This window comes from Puma concolor, chromosome C1 (assembly GCF_028749965.1).
Source record: "Puma concolor isolate L17-30 chromosome C1, mPumCon1.1.hap2, whole genome shotgun sequence".
NCBI classification, from domain to species: domain Eukaryota; kingdom Metazoa; phylum Chordata; class Mammalia; order Carnivora; family Felidae; genus Puma; species Puma concolor.
Window position 1 is genome coordinate 217,804,031 of NC_141674.1, and position 17,024 is coordinate 217,821,054.

The 17,024-nt window shown below is 55.3% G+C and overlaps 1 protein-coding gene across 4 annotated transcripts in view; it reads left to right on the top strand.

Moving 5' to 3' along the window:
* Positions 1–17,024, top strand: part of SH3BP4 (SH3 domain binding protein 4) — an 85,222-nt gene that overhangs the window by 24,761 nt on the left and 43,437 nt on the right. For 3 of the 4 annotated variants that reach the window (XM_086719997.1, XM_086719996.1, XM_086719999.1), the window contains one exon: positions 12,344–12,412. The exons of the other annotated variant lie outside the window; for it this stretch is intronic. The gene's annotated coding sequence lies outside the window, so the exon portion shown is untranslated. The remainder of the gene's footprint in view (positions 1–12,343; positions 12,413–17,024) is intronic. 4 annotated transcript variants of the gene reach the window in all.

Consider the following 17,024-nt stretch of genomic DNA (forward strand, 5'->3'; position numbering starts at 1 on the left):
TTTGCTCCACACCGCCACCATTGTCCCATGTTGTGTGACTTTTCATTTTGGGAGGAGGTCTGATGGAAGGGAGAGGGCATCTGATTTGCTTTAATTTATGCTTTCATGACTATAGCTAATATATTAATGTTTATTGGCTTTTCTGGTTTCTTCCGAGGTGAAGGTCCCTTTCAGGGTTTTTAAGCCATTTTTCTTACTGGATTGCAGGATATCTTTGAATTTTGCTGGAGAATGAAACTTTCTTGGCTTTGAGTGTTGCAAGCGTTTCTTCCCAGTTTGTTACTGGGCCACAGGGGCGTTAACAGTCCCAATAACGTACATTCTGAAACCTCTCCCGAGGGGATAATCTGCAGCATTGCTTTGGAGGGTTCCACTTCTGGCCTGTGGTCCAGTCTCAGGGCCATGGCTGTGCCTGTGAAATTAGGCTCCTGGTCTGGGAGTACTTTCCTGTCCAAGGAGCTCCTGTCAGTCTCTGTCATTCTAGAGAAATCCATGAGTCAGTGCTGGGACCCGGGTTCCATGTGCGCCGCCCCCCCCCTCCCCCCGGCAGGTCTAAATCCGCATTTTTCTCTGCGGTCCAGATTGCTCCGCATGTGGGTCTGGGGAGAATGTGCCCCGCGTGTTTAGAACAAGTGCATTCCTGGAGAAAGTTAACGTTAGAGAAAGCGGCTACATTTCCTGCCATTCAGTGGCAGTGGCAGTTGGCTTGTGTTTGTTTGCACAAGGATTTTTCTGGTAACAATCTGTAGTCTGTTTCTGGTGGAATGGGAGGCGAAGTCATGATTTTGGGGATGGAGGTGATCTGTTTCCATGGCGATCTTTGTTGCCGGAGAGCGGCTGTGTGTTTGTGAGCTCTTGCAGATGATGCAGGAATGGAAAAATATTAATGGAAACAACCCTTTTCTCCAGCCGGCAAGAATTATTTTATTTTTTAACAAAGTTCTTTAGTGGGAAGTTACTATCTGGGAGCGCGCCTCTTTGTTGGTGAAGTCTGGCAGGAGTGGCCCTGGCGGGCTTGGCCGCTGATTGCCCTCCTCCTCCCACCTCTCCCCTTGAAGCGAGCCTTCTTGGGAAGTCCCGTCTGGCACAGCCTGGAGTGGCCACCCCGTCACCCCCCACCCCTGTAGGGGTGCTAGGTTTAGCAAGTAAAAATGCACGACATCCAGCTATATTTGAGTGTTTGGGACATACTTACGCTAACAAAATTATTCGCTGCGGATTCGAAATTCACATTTAATGGGATGTCTCTGGAGATCCAGCGTGTGTTCTCTGCCGATCCCAGGCTCCCCTGAGCCCCGGCTGTGCTTGGCAGTCCTGGATCTTGGTCTCTCGTGGTGCCTGGGCCTCTCCCAGGTACGGAGAGGGCATCACCTGCTCGTGGCCGACTGGCTTGTGGCACCTGGGGACACACCTTTGGCTTCCCCAGCTTTGCTCCGTCGTCCTGCCGGCCGCTGTGGGCACCGAGCTGAGGCTGGGAGTCACAGAGATGCCTCAGGGCTCACGGCCTGTCCAGCGGCGGCGGGTAGCTCGTAAACGCAGAGTCGGGTCTGCCTGCTGGAAGGCGCAGGAGCGAGAGAGCCTGGAGACATGTAGCACCTTCTGGAGAGCCAGAGTGCTCATCAGACTCACCCCCAGGGAACAGGGAGGAGCTCACGTGTGTGGGAGGCCCCGGAAGTGCCACCCTCTAAGTGGGGGGTTGGGGGGGGTTGCCAAGAGCTGAAGTGACAGGCTTTGTCGGGGGGATGGGTAGGGGCTGGACCCTGGGTTTATTATTTCTTTTGCACGGGCAGGGCAGGGCCTGGGGAGGCCTTCCCTACTGGAGCAGGCGGGATGTGTGTGTAGGAGTTTAGGGTCAGGCGGTGGAGCTGGTCAGTGAGAGGAATTGGCAGTGGGCGCTAAGGAGGCTGGGGGTGACATGGGGCCAAAGCGGGGAAGAGCCTTGGGATGGCTCCGGAAGGCCGGGCTCCACGCGGGCAGGTGGCCGGCAAGCAGGGCACCTTGTGTTCAGGAGCCGGGGAAGCGGGTGAGGCGGCGGGCAGGTAGGTGTGCGGAGGACGGGGCGGCTGGGACCCCTTGGGAGGCGGGTGATGAGCTGCTCAACATCAAACGGCAGATCGCAGCCACCTGGGGGGCTTTCTTTTACTATCAGGTGACAGGTCCTGGTGATGGAGCGTCGTCCCCGGGGGCCAGGCGCAGGCCTGGGGCCGGCGACACGGCAGTGAGCAGACAGGCGGCTCCCGCCCCCAGGGGCCCGGCCGGTTAGCTGCTTACAGAGACGGCTGCTGGCTCCTCCAGGGGCTCCCGGAGTGTCCACCGCGTGCCAGCTGTGTTCCAGGGCGTTCCGGCTGAACAGGATGAAGTCCCTGCCTTCGCGGAGCATTTTCCTCCGGTGGAAGAGAAAGGAAATAAACAAAACAACAGCACAGAATGTCTAGAGTGATCCGCGAATCCAGCCGAGGGGGCCGGGGGGGTGGAAGCGTGCTGGTTTGGATGGATATGTGGGAGCCTGAACGACCGCCCCCCGAGATAGTCCCATCCTCATCCTAGGACCTGTGAGGGGTGCTTTATATGGTAAGAAAGGACTTGGCAGATGTGATTAATGGAGAAAGACATCACCCTGGATTCTCCTAAATATAATGTAGTGACAAGTGTCATTTTAAGAGACAGGCAAAGGGGATCTGACCTTAGAGAAGGCCTCGTGATGACCGAGACCAAGATCGGGGTGGTGGGCTTTGAGGATGGAGGAGGAGCCACAAGCCAGGAACGCAGGTGGCCCCTAGAAGCCAAAAAAGGCCAGGAGACAGATTCTCCACTTGGAGCCTCCAGAAGGAACGGAACCTGCCATTGCCCTGACTTTAGGACTGGTTTCAGATTTCTGGCTTCCAGACTGAAAGCGAATGAGGTGGTGTTTTAGGCCACCAAGTTCTTGGGGGGGGTCAAGGAAGCGACATTTGAGCAGAGCCCTGAATGCGGCTGACTGAAAGTCACAGCTCATGGCGCTTCCAGAAGGCTGGGGTGGGCGTCCCTGCTGGTGTGGGCTGGGGCTGCGGGGCCTGAACCGGGATCCAGGCCCAACTTAGCGTCAGGAACTCCTTGGGAGCCATGAGCTCTGATGGCCTTGGCCTCCAGCCTGCACGTGAGCCACAGCGAATTTATGTTAATGTGAAAGGTCAGTTGGAGTACGAGGACCCTTTGCGTTTCCCCAGTTTAGCTGAATATAAATGTATCTTATTAATGGGATGGTGGTGGAAAGGGAAAGTGTCTGTTTCACATTTGCCTTGTGTTCTGGTTTGGGACCCCCGAGTGCAGAGCCGAGGTAAGGACTTGGGGACCGGTAGCGGGGAGCCGGGAGTGTGAGTTGAGAGCGGGGATAAGCAAGTGCAAGGTGAGTGAGTTTCTGAGCTCATGGTCACCGTGATGCTAGGGCTCCTTCATGCTGGGGACCGTCCTAGGAACCATGTGACTATGTCATAGAACCGTTCCTTGGAGGACAGGAGGCTGGGGCACTGACCCAGGGCCGCCCCAAGGAGCGTGTCCCTCCAGGCTGAGTGACGGCTGAGGCCTGGGGTGTTGCGATTGCACCTGTCCGTTTGGAGAGCATCTTTTCAGCACAGCGAGGGGGCAACAGATCCAATACTGTGTGGCCTTCGTGTAGTCTAGACTTGGTGACGGTTCCCTGGGGACGTGAGAAAGGCTGATAGTTCGGCTCCCTCCAGCAAGAGCCGAGACAGCCAGCAAGGTCTGGCTTAATGACTGTCGGCCATCGGTGTGACAGGAGGTGTTCCAAGGATCATCAGACAACGTTCAGATGTGTGTGGGAATGAGGGCGCACGGGGATCACGGGCCGCGCACCTGCAGAAGGACTTCTGTGCCGTGTGCCTGGCGTCCTCCCTTGAGACCTGCTGGGTGGCGCCTTCTCTGTGCCCCAGCAGCCCCTTCCCCTCCTCATCCTGTGCTCAGACGAGGACTTTGTCCCTCCGTGTCTTCCGTTTCCAGCCTCGAATTTCCCTACCTGCTTTCTCTTCCTTCCAGCTCCAGGATGCAAAACCCCAGTTTCTTACTTACCTCGCTGTCCCGCTGTGCTTCACGAGCAGAGGCCCAGTGGGGATCTGTGAGACGACAGAGTGGCCGGTTGACCCTCGAAGCTCGTGTCCCCCAAACCCGAATGAGCAGCAGCCCCCGAAGCTCGAGCCGCGTTTATAGTGGTGTTAACCTCTCGTGTTTAATCGGTGGTTGCTGATCAGGAAGGCAAGCGGAAGCAGGTGTCCAGAACAGTCACTGGGCGGAGACACCGATCATACAGGTGCAGGTGGCTTTGTTGGGAAGTGCGAGATGGCAGTGAGAACCCACCTTTCACGCCCCCCGATGACCACCTGGACTGCTGCGTTCTAAGCAGGACCCGGTTCCACACGTTCACCCTGTAGCTGGGAGCTAGGGGGACCAAGAGGGAGGTGATGTTCCACACAGCTATGCCCTTTGTCAGCCTTGCTGGTGGGCAGGGGGGCACGGTGGTCACCCAGCCCCGTGCCCCCAAGGGAGACCTTTCCCCGGGTGCACACCGCTCCAATGGCTTTTCCAAGTTTGCAAGGTTTTCTTAACTTTTTCTTTTTTTCTTGTTTGAAGATTGCGGTTTTTTTGTTTTGTTTGTTTTTAAAGTTTAATAAGTAGGATATTCCCCGAGGATGGGGACTGCTTTGCATTTCGGGATAACAATGTGTTTATCTCAACAAGGAGATCTAGAAACTGCAGATTCATTTCGGGTAAATATTTAAAACTACAGAATGGTCCTCTTGTCACATTATTTGGGTCTCGGGCTTCAGAAAATGTTTATTCCAGTCAGTGATTCTGTCACTGACCCAGTTTCTATATATGCTTCGCGGGTATGGCTTGTTATCTGCGGAGGGGAGTGGTCTGTGATATGTAGTCAAATTTAACGAATTATGAATCATTTAATGCCCCTAGTGAGTATCCTGCCCTTTGCTCCATCACTCTGGCTGGGCTTTCTAAACTGTGGGTGTTTCCACGGTCCCCGCGGCGAGGCTGGCGGAGGCCCCCCGGGCCCCTTTACGAGGCTGAATAGCGGAGGGGGCTCTCAAGGGCCTTAGTCTGGGATGAGTCAGGCGTGGAAGGGAACTGGAACCGGTTGGAAAAGCCAACCCCGGGGGGCTCCAGCTGCATTTCTCCCTCTTGTCTCTTTCACTGTTGCTGAGGTGACAGGTTGCCAGGGTGAAGGTTGGACCCCAGGAGGGAGAATCCAAGAGGTCAGGCGGCCCGCGGCCCTGGGCTCTCCCTGCCGTCGGGGAGGGGCCAGCAAACACCGAGGGCGCCCCGGGGGAGGAGGTAGCCGTGGGGTTCTGGAACAAAGCCCAAGTCAGGTGATTCCCCGCACTGCCCACCGCTGAGGCAAAGGGGTGAGACATCCCACGGTCACAGCATCCGGACAGAGCCAGGACCCGAGTCCGTGTTCTGTATCTGACAGCGTCCAGGTGTTCAGCACACCAGACTTCGACTTGCGCCCTCGCCCAGGACTCACTCCTGAACTCCCTTCGCCTCGTTCAAGCGGCCCATTTGACTTCCTCCTACTTGAAAAGCCCTGAGAGGTGTTTTTAATCTTCTCCCTGCTTTGGAGACATCAGTCTTATCGCAGCCTGCTCTGTCCTCCTCTGTTGGCTTTGCATTTGACCTTTCTTCTGTGGCTTGGTCACGCGTGCTGGCCTGGCTCTCCGCCACCGGACCTCGGCTCGGCCATCTAAAGCGTCCAGTCTTCGTTCTCCCATCTCGGAAATGGGCACAACAGTTCCTGCCTTTTCCCACCTCACGGTGTCATTGTGGGAAACAGCCGAGAGGCTGAGTGGGAAGGTATGTGTGCAGCCATCATGCGTTGTTCCAGTGGTTCTCGAAGTCTGTTCCAGGCACCCGTCGCGTCACCATCACCTGGTGGAGCCCAGCGGTCTGTTGCGGTGAGGCCTCCAGCGGGTCTGACCCGGGCTAGTCGGAGAACCGTCGCCTGATGCAAATGTTAAACGTTAGGTTCTCGCCCGTCTATTTATCGTCCAGGCGTTTTGTGGGGTCTCTGCCCTTTAGTCGGCACCAAATATCTGGTCTTGCGCGTTCCAAAGAGGAAAAAGAAAAGCCTAATTGGACAGACTGTAGCATGGCACGGAGAGCCCTGTTTTACCCTTGAGGAAACCGAGGCGCAGACTCAAGTTGGGCCGTTTGCCCGAGGCCGTCGAGCTGGTGAAGGGCCGAGCTGCCCCGTGGGCCCACGGACGTCCTGCATCCACGCGGCTGCCTTCCGCCACCCGGGCCGCTCCCAGACGCCACTCCCTCCCTGACTGGAGCTCGTCTCCCTCCCACTTATTCGGGGGAACAGTTACGGGGGCCAGACTCAAAAGCCCCGGATGCTGCCCTGGGGAAGCTGTCTCCTCTATTGTCACTTGGCCAGACGCTGGACTTACACTTCTGGTCCCCCACGGGAAGCCCAGGATCACAAGCGGGTCAGATCGCCCGTGTCCTTACGTAACCACCCAGCAAGGTGGAAAAGTTAGTCAAAGCCTGGAAGAACAACTTTCCTTTTTTTGTTTTTCTTTCTTTCTTTTTTTTTTTAATGCGAAAGCCCAGGCCCACGCATCTTCCGTTGGGTGAAGGTCTTCTCCGAGCGAGTCTGAGAGCAGGGTCTGTTACGAACCACAGCAAACCCCCCTGTTTTCCGGCTTCAAGTCACATAACAGCACAAAGACGCCAGGGAAGCAGTCTGGGTCCAGTCGTCTTATTTTTTCCTCAGGTGTTCAGTGCCGTCTCATTTGGCCACCTGCTCTTAAGCGATTCACCTTCATGGAGCCTTTGCGGAATATTCCAGCTGATTTTCGTGGAAGCTGCCCTTGTGCACACTTGGTCATTTGTTTCATGTGATCGTTAAATACAGAAAGATTTCCGTAACAGGCCCCCCACCCCCCACCAGCTGCAACCAGAGGGGACAGAAACCCAGAGGACGAGAGGCAGCGTCTGGCCACAGGAGTGCGAATCCACGTGTCTGAGACAGAGAGGGGACAGAGAGTGCCTCTGTCACACACACAAATGGAAGCCTCCCCCTGGGGAGGAGGGACAGCCAGAAACGCCGGCCATCACACACAGTGACCAACACGGACTTGTTCCCGCGTCAGGTGCCCCGGAGGAACCCACAAGTCGTGGAGAGTGAACGGATGGACCCGTAAAGAAACCACCGTGGGTGGCTGGCGGTCTGTCTCAATAAACCCCTGTCCCCTTGTGCTTAATTTTCTGTGTTTTTTTTTTTTTTTATCTTTTTGTATTTATTTATTTTTGAGAGCGAGAGACCCAGAGCATGAGTGGAGGGAGAAAGAGAGAGGGAGACACGGAATCCGAAGCGGGCTCCAGGCTCCGAGCCGTCGGCACAGAGCCCGATGCGGGGCCTGAACCCACGAACCACGAGATCATGACCCGAGCCGAAGTCGGACGCTCCGCCGACTGAGCCCCCCAGGCGCCCCATTTGTGCTTAACTTTCAATACAGGTTTAATACAGGAGAGAGGAAAGGCTATTGCTTCTCACATACCCTGTAAGACTTGAAATGTTGTATAATTATGGGAAAGGTCCGTGAGCCGGGTCTCCATCCTGTGTGAGGAAAGTTCAGCACATACATCAGGTGAGATTTCAGGCACTTTCACTTGGCTCTGTAATCCACCACCAGGCTAAATACGTTGTCCGTTAACAGAGTCGAGTTTCAATTTTGATAACATTAGATACAAAGGTCGTTGCCCGTTACCAAAGTGCCACATTTTCAGTTTTATTAATTGGTTATCTTGGAGTGGAATGGTTTTCTTCCATGACGAAAAGCCTGGGGTGAAGTCCACGGTCAGGCCAGGAGATCCCGCTTTGTCTTGAGGGTCACTTGCATAAAAACTACTGGTGTTGCCCTTGGGGGTCGGGGGTGGGGGGGGGGTCACCACTGCCCTTGGGAGGTCAGGGATGCCTCCATCACTGAGGTTAGAGGTAGGTCTAGATAACAATTTTGAATTGATGAAGTTTGCCTTTGGGGCCAGTTCTCTCTCTGTTTCTGGCCACAACCCCTATTGTTTTCTTTCCCTCCTTGTTGCCATATCTCCTCCTACCTACGATCTTGGCCAGCACGTCTGGCGTTTAGCCAGGCACCTGTGGATATATGCCCACTTCCCTTTGGCCTGAGCCAACCACGGCCTGGCCCTCTGCCCCATTGCTCAAGTAGGGCCGGGAGGGAAATGGGGTCGGCCGGCTTTCCCCGTAGAAGGTCAGACAGTGACTATTTCCGGCTTCGTGTCCCCTCTCCGGCCCGGCTGCTGAGTCCTGGACGTACAAAAGAACTAAGGACAGAACGTACACACCCGGGTATGGCTGTGTTCAATACAACTTGACTTATGGCCACTGCAACTTGCATTTCATAGAATGCTCACTCACGAAACATTCTTGTGTTTGTTCCCCCCAAACTACTTACGAATGTAAAAACATTCTTCGTTCGTGGGCCACGCGAAGACAGATGCAGCACCGGATTTGGCCCTTGGGCCAATGTTTGCCGCTGATAGGGGATGGGAATTTATCAGGTTCTGCTTTCCCCTCTTGTTCTGCTACTGTGGTTCCTTTTAGGACAGCTGTGTGACGAGGGTGAGCCGGTTCCTGTCGTGGAGACACTCCAGAGCCCGGCAGGCTCGGGGTGCCAAGGTTCCTTCAGCACATGGATCCATACATGTCCCTCGTGGTGGCTTGGAAACCTCAGCAAGTCTGTCATTCCCACAGCAGCCCCTGAGGTGGACAAGAGGGATCATGGGAATTTCTTTTCCCATCTCGCAGAGACGGTGTTACGGATTCCTACGGCTGCTGTAGCCAAGTACGCCGTGGGTGGCTTAAGCACCAGAAATGTACCGTCTCACGGGTCTGGAGGTTAGACGTCTAAGATCGAGCATCGACAGCACTGGTGCTTTCTGAGGGGGTGAGGGCGCGTCTGTTCCACGTTTTCCCCCTGCTTCTGGTGATTCGCTGGCCGTCCTTGACGTTCCTTGGCTTGTGGACACATCCCCCGATCTCTGCCTCTATCTTCACATGGCGTTATCCGTGTGTGTGTGTGTGTGTGTGTGTGTGTGTGTGTGTGTGTGCATGCATGCGCGCCTCCAGATCTCCCCCTCTATAAAGTCAGATAGGATCAGGGCCCACCCTAAGGACCTCGTTTTCTTTCCATTCCCTCCGTAAAGACCCTATTTCCAAATACGGTCACATTCTGAGGTCCTGGGGGTTAGGGCAAGACTCCAACATAGGAACGTGCGGGGCGGGGGGGGGGGGCACAATTCCCATGTTACAACAGAGGAAATGGAAGGCCTGGCTGAGCGTCTTGTTGGTGACCGTCCTGGGGTGAGAATGTAGGACCAAGCTGTCACCTCTGTGTTGGTGTGAATATAGTTTCCCATCTAAATGTCACAAGCCTCTTGATATTCATGCACCCAGCCTTCCAGACCTTTTTCAAGGAGGGTAAACCCTCTGTACTTGTGTCTTCAGCCGAGACTGTAAGCTGCGAAAACAGCTACTGACAGGTGCCCAGGGACATTGGACTGTGGGCAAAGACACTTGTGTTTGGAGACTCCCCGGATCAACAGAATCTCGTGTATCCTCCGCATTGCTTTTTGACAGCTCGGTGGTTCTTGGGGATTCCCCTTAATTTTGTCCAATGACAGCGTTGACGTTTCCTGAAATAAAACCAGGGAGTGAGGCATCTTCCCGACTTCAGGACTTGATGCCCACTTGATGAACATACATTAAGTCCTGTGGTCTCTTCTGGGGGGCCGTGGGGACGGGGGGGGCCCACTCAGGCATATGGCCACTCCCTGGGGAGAGCAGCGCTTCCCCGAAATACCACACCAGCTCTCCTCGAGGAAAGCTGGTCTCTGTGCAGAAACCTGGGGCTCTCGGAGGGGTTGAGCATGGAGCTAGGGAGTTGGAGAGGGGCCAGCAGGTCCTGTCCACTCAGTCCATCCCCCCTGGAGCTCCCCGGCAGACCCCCTCCCTTCACAGCCAGACCCCCTCCCTTCCTGCACTCTCAACACCGAATTGCCAGAGGGTTCCGTGTGCGTGTGTGTGCACGCGCACCAAGTACCTGCCCAGCGTCCAACACAGACAGCTCTGAGCCAGCTTGTTGGGCAACACGGGGTATTAGGTATAAGGTAGGAGCTGACCCAGTCACCCCCCCGTCTGCCAGAGACTCGTGTGATGCAATACAACTCAGCTTCAGGGCCACGGGTCTGTAAGCGAAAGTTCTCTCCCTAAATAATCCTCTGGAAGGAGCGAATGGAGAGCCCAGAGAGCTTGCAAGGTCCTTACCCCAAGTGCCGAGTGACTCAGCCCTTCATTCAGCAGTGAGTAAGCGTGTTGTGGTAATCTCTTCACGAAGAAAAATCCTGGCAACGTTTTCGAGTTAAGACGAGGTAGCAGCCTGCAGTTTCCCAGCAGACGTTTATTTTGTGCCTGGGAGATGGGCTCTGGGTAGCCTGGGGCGGGGTGAGCCGCAGCAGGGGTGAGGGAGGCCAAGGCAGGGACCACGTGGAGGTGCTCCTCCAGAACTCCGGCCTCGCCGGCCTCCCAAGTACCCAGCCCGCACAGGGACCAGAGCAGGGGAACGAGGCCCCCAGAGCTGGCACCCGGTCAGAACGAGGCTCGAGATTCCCAAGACCCCAGCCAAGATTTGAGGGGTTTGGGGAACAGGAAAGGAGGCACCCCGAGTTCTGGCGTAGGCTGGTATCGTGACGTGGGAGGAGTGACTTTTCGCAATGGGAAACGCGGGCTATCCTGTCCTCACCGTCGAACCAGTTGGGATCAGAGAAGTCTGAAGACGCAGAAGCCCCCGTGAGCCCCCTTGTGTTAACATTGTCACCACCTCCTGTCCTTTCTCGGCGCCTTGAGCACATTTATCCCCTTTTAACGTGATGAGGTCTCCGTTCTGTCTTGCCATCAGTCTTCCAAGGGCCGCGAGTGCCTTGCTGAATATTCGGGGAGTCCCTTGAGTCTCCTTGAGTCTTGGTGAATATTCGGGAAGTCCCTTGAGTCTCCTTGAGTCTTGGTGAATATTCGGGGAGTTCCTTGGCCCCCGTGGGTAGCAAGGTGGACGCATCCCAAACCAACGTGCCGGGTGGACAGCGGCCTCTGGTTTCCTGTGCCTTGAACGTCCTGTCCCCACCCCCCACCTTTTTCTGGCTCCTTGAGGATCTAAATCTTCTGTCGTGTTTGAATATATTTTCTCACATTGTTGCCTTTTTCAGCGCTCGTTGACTTTGATCGAGCTGTCTGCCTTGCCTCTGTGATTTCATTCATTGCTTGCGAGGTTTAGAAGTTCCGTCTACCTCGAGATTAACTGTGTACATGCCACATTTTCTCTTCGCTTCGGGTTGGTTTCTTCCTCTGTCCCCACGCCCTTCTGTACATCTGGAAATTGTTTACGTTTGAAGCCCCCGGGGGGGGGGGTGGGAGGGCAGACAACATACTCCCCGCCCCCGCCCCGTCTCAGCATCACAGGGAATGATTCCTAATGATGCCCTTTTTCATCGCGTGTGAAATATTTACAGGGAAGAGGGTCTGTTCCGGGGAAGGGGCAGGGGGCCAGGGGGCCTTGATTTAAGGAGGGCCTCCAGAATGAGATTTCAGCCTCACGTTCCACGACGTGATGGGGCCAGGAGGCAGTGGCTGAGAGGGAGTCACGCATTGGTGACCTTCAGCCCCGCTGCTCTGTCCTGCCATCCCCGCTTCAGGAGTCCTTCGCGGCCGTGGGCTCTGTAGTGTCGCGTTAGTTAGGTGGGATTCGAACCACCTCCTCCTGAGCGGCCCTGCGTGGTGTGCGTGAGGAGGCAAACCCCACTGCCGGCAAGGCGACTGGACTGTGTCTCTGGGGTTCAGCTCCTGAGATTGTCGTGTGGAGCTAAGACTGCCGGTCTCTGCAGCAGATGTAAGAGCAGGTGAGGGAAGACACGGCACTGGGGAAAAAAACAGCCAAGGGAAAAAAAAAGCCCTTGTCGCAGGCCGGGCTGCCCGGGAGGCCAACTCTGACACAGGTCTTTGTGCGGGAGGTTGACTGGGGGGATGCATGCTTGGGGTCCGCCCTGCCGGGGCAGGGCTTGCAGAGGGAAAGTGGGGCTGCAGTGGGTCTCAGGGACGCCTGGGGAGTAGGGTGGGGGCGGCTGCCCGGGGAGGGTCCCCAGCATCCCCACCTTGCCGTGCGAACGTGGCTCAGAGCACAGGGGACTCTAGAACCTGGAAGGGGTTCCGGCCAACCGACCGACGTCCTGAACCCTAGCCCCCCCACCTTGTGTCTTGCAGCTCCCCCCTTCTCTGGAAGAAAGGCCGGTTCCCGGGACTTCTGCTCTGACGTCTGGAAGCCCGTGGCAGGTAAGCCGCGCAGGCAGGGTGTTGGGGTGGGTGGCCGCCCCGGGCCTGCTTCGTGGAGACTGTGTGTGGTGTCGTGGCCAACGTGCACAGACCCGGATGGGGAGATGGGCCCGTACACCTGCAGAGCAACTCCCGAGGGAGGAGTCACTTCTGGAAGCTTCCTGGCCGTTTATGGCACGGCACACATCTCCCTCGGGGCTCTCTTGTCTTCTTATCCTCCTCCGCTCTCAGGGTCCCCAACACGGGAAGGTCAGGTGGCACCGGTGTGCCTGGCACCGGTGACTTCCCTTCCTGGTGCCACCAGTGGAACATTCTCGCTCTACCCAGAAACCAGATGGGCAGCTTGCTCTGCCCTGACAGCCATGGGGCAGAGCCCAGGTTAGCTGTCCTTCTGTGTATGCACAAAGGAGTTATTGTTACAACGGGAGAGTTTATGAGCTCCCAAACAATGACCACCAGCGACGGGGTGCAGGTTGAGAGAGTGCCATGTGGCCGCGGTTACGGGTCGCCCACCCCGGAGCTCTGGGAGGGCATTTGTCCCGGAAACGCGTTGGCAGGACGTCAGGAGGAAGCATTACCAGCCGTCACCAGGAGCAGGCGTGCCGCAGCAGCGAGACAAAGAGAATGGTGTCCTCGTAGAACATTCCCGGGTATTTTCTTGGCTTTTCCTTTTTTTTTTTTTTTTTAACTTTTATTATTGAAGGTGCAGTTGACATACAGTGTTACTTTGTGAGTTCCAGGCACACCATGTCGTGACCGGATAAGTCCGGATGTAACTCCCTGCTCCTCGGGGAAGTGGAGTCCGCGTGGGATTCCACTCCAAAGTGGGATCCTAGCAGCTCGTGATTCTTACTCGCTTGGCCAGCCATGGGACCGTCACCTCGGTGGGGTCGTCTACACAGCGTGGTGCAGGCTTCCTGTGTTTAAAAACCACACTCGTGTCCTCCCCCGGGTGAAAGGATCAGATAGAATTACATGGAGCCTCTGGGTAGGAGAGGGGAGCTCGTAAGGAATGGCGTAGAGGCTGCTGCCTTCCAGATCGTGTCTGAGTGATAAAAGCCCTTCCAAATAAAGTGGACAGCTGCTTGACTTATTCCAGGTTTTTCCTTAAGCCTTATGTATCCTCTGTTCAACTGGGGAGGGGGCTAGATGGCTGGATTCTGTTCCAACATTCTTATCCCCCCACCTTGTAGATCAGGTCTCCTCGTTCCCCAGTATCTGCAAGTGCTTTAGGACGGAAAGAATGTTTGGGATGTCTGCAGGTTACGCCCTGGGGGCTTTTAATAGTGATGTAAGGAATTTAGGAGCCTTCTGACCCCAGGGTCAGTGTGGGGGGGCCACCCCCCCGCCCCGCCCCCAACACTGAGGTCTCAGGATTTAAAATACTTCTGCCCTTGCCTTATAAGTACAGCCCCTTGCCCTGGAGGCTGTGGTCTGTTTGGATTGCAGCGAAACCCAGTGAAAGGCATCCAAATTCCTAGCATTCTTCTGGCCTGGCATTGGCCAGAATGCCAGGGGTTCTGAAATCAACGAGCAAACACGAGGCTTGGTTCTTTTCTCTAGATAAACGTGATAGACACCAGTGGGTTGTACAACACGACTCCCTGTCCGACCCCCACGTGGTCTCATCTCCGGGGTTGGGTGTGGGGTGCAGCTTGGCAAGTGCAGGCCACCCCCTCCTGAGTAAACAGCAGGAAGTTAGTGGGAGCCCCTGCCTGGGACCCCTCTCCTACCCCAGCAGCAACCTGAGTGGTATTCACGTGGCTTGCTTTTCCTGGCATTGAACCAGGCAGGGTTCCCGGGGCGGCAAGTTGCCTGTGAAGAGAAAGCAGGCTGGTGGGACAGCACCTTCCCTCTAGACAGGAGCCAGAGTGGTGCCCCTTGTCTCTGTCTTGGCATAAAGGGCTCCCAGGAGCCTGGAGAGCTTGTTTTGGGGGCTGAAATTTAGGGGAGTGGATGTGTGTCCTACAGCATTTAAAGAGATCATCTGCTGGCTGTGGCCAAAAAAAAAAGGGGGGGAGGTTCTTAACACATGTGGTCAGTGTTTGTGGCTTTCCCCCCACGGGAACGTAAATGCAGTTTTTTCTTTGTGCATTTTAATATTCAAGATCTGATTTGTGTCAAGTTCATCGTGCGGTGGGGCTTCCCAGGGTTTCAATGGGGATGTGCAGAGTTGTGCTGGTGCCCGATTCTGTGGTTTGCCTGTAATCCCAGCAACTCCGAGTTAGAGTCTTAACCTGTTAGCGAGCGCCTTGTTACCACCGCCAGACATGGTTTGTTAAAGCACCTGCTTTAATGTTGGCTGCTCAAGATGATGGACCAAGGCAGGGAGCAGAAACGAGCCCTGACTCTGTTTCTCATCACTTTAAGACCAGTGTGGATGACCGTGTCGCCGTGTCTCCAGCAAGTACCAGAACTTGGCCCTACATCTCCTCGGGAAGTGTGCCAGCCGAGGGCAGAGCTCCGTTCCTCCTCCGCAGGGGAGACCGAGGCTCGTTCCCACGGTTCTGCCAGTGCCTGGGACGGCTTCCAGTCACCACCCTCCGCATGTTGTATCTGCTCAAGCCCTGCGACACTCTTGTTGTCCTGCCCATTTTACAGACCAGAGATGTGGCTCAAGGGAGTACCTCATTCAAGTTCAAGTTCAGAGAGTCATTAGGAAGTAGAGAATCCCAATCCTGGAGCCCACCTCGTGTGCCCTAAGGCACTCCGTCCTTGCCCGCCCCCCTTTACCTTGGTCCTGGGAGGGCGCATCATGGCTCACGTGGGCTAGGGTCTCCGGGTCCAGTGCTGGCCAGTGGAAACAAATTGCAAGCCACAAACGTGAGCCACAGAGCTAATTTTTAGAGTAAACAGCTGATCACATGTTTCTTTTAGAACTGTAAATTTACCTGAAAGTCAAGGATACGATTCAGGAATGAGTTCCTCTTAAAGGAAGGTACCTTTCAGCTACCTGGATTCCTCTTCCGGAGGAGGGCCGGCCCTGGCCAGGCGCCCTCTGTCTAGACCACGTCAGAATCACCTGCTAATTCTTTTCAGGGGCTACTTTTCAGACCGGGGATCTCCAGACCTTTCTGATTGTGTGAGGTTTGGGAGTGTTTTGTTTTGTTTTGCAGTGAAATTCACGTAACATCCAATTCGCCATTTTACTTTATTGGTTGATTATTTAAAAAAAGTTTTTTAATGTTTATTTATCTTTGAGAGAGAGTCAGAGCGTGATCAGCGGAGGGGCAGAGAGAGGGAGGCTCAGAGACACAGAATCCGAAGCAGGCTCCAGGCTCTGGCACAGAGCCCGACGCAGGGCTCGAACCCACAATCTGTGAGACCACGACCTGAGCTGAAGTTGGATGCTTAACCAACCGAGCCACCCGGATGCCTCTATGGTTTTGTTTTTTTTTTTTTAATTTTAGAGAGTGAGAATGCACACACACATGCACATGGCAGTGAGCAGGGGAGGGACAGAGAGAGAGAGAGAGAGGGAGGGAGGGAGAATTTTAAGCAGGCTCTACACTCAGCGCGAGCGTGACGCGGGTCTCGATCCCACGGCCCTGGGATCATGACCTGAGCCGCCCAGGTGCCCCTCAGTTAACCGTTTTAAAGCGTACCATTTCCTGGCATCTAGTGCCTTCCCCGTGTTGTGTAGCCACCGCCTCTCTCTGGTTTGCAACGTTTTCATTACCCTGGGAGAAGAGCCTGCACCCGATAAGCAGTTACTCCCATCGTCCCCCTGCCCCCCTGGCCCCACCCCCTGGCTACCACTAAGCGGTTATTTTTTGCGGTTTCGGTCTGGCCCCAGTGTGTACGGTCTTGAGAGCCTATTTCATATGCCCTTGAGACAGAGCAGGCTAAGTCCCACATTGTCCACGGGGTGACACCCAGGCCTGCTTGGACTGCCCCTGGCCAGATGACCTAGAGGCACCCGTTCTGCACCTGCCGAGCGTGGACACCCCCTGGGGCAGGGGCTGACCTCACAGGGTCAGAGGGGGTGACCCAGGAGCAGGCAGAGGGCAGCCCCTCAGCCACGCGTCCAACCTGAGACAGCGCTCAGCCTCTTTCAAAACCTCTGCGTGAAAATGCCTTACATCGGTGCCGCCTCATTAAGTCAAGGGTGCAGTTGAATCTGAGTGAGGTCGCGGGCCAGCAAAGTACAATCTGGGGAATGTGGACAGATGAGAAACCCGAGCCACTCCCGGTGAGGGGTTACACTCAGAATGGTACCTGCCTTCTTAAAAGCCTCCTGTGTTAGTTGTGTTAACTCTCCTACCCGGCCTGCCTGAGGACAGATGAGAAATTTTTAACATACTTGAGGGTTTGGAGATAAAAGGTGTGAGTGAAGGAAGAGTCCACCATTGTTTATTTCAAGAGCCTCCCAATCTCTGGCTAAACCCCAACCCCCCCCCCCCCAGACGACAAAGAACCGATCTAATCAGAAACTCCCACATTTTCCTATCTCTCTGGCTTGAGTTTACCCCTTTGTTAGTTCATTGTTTAAAGCTGACGGGGCCGGCTGCACTCGGGAAGGGCAGAGTGAGTGTATTTTATTCTCTGGTCAGAAAGCGTCCACGCAAAGAGCTTGGCGCTTTCATCTGTCCTGAGTATATAGACGAGTTTC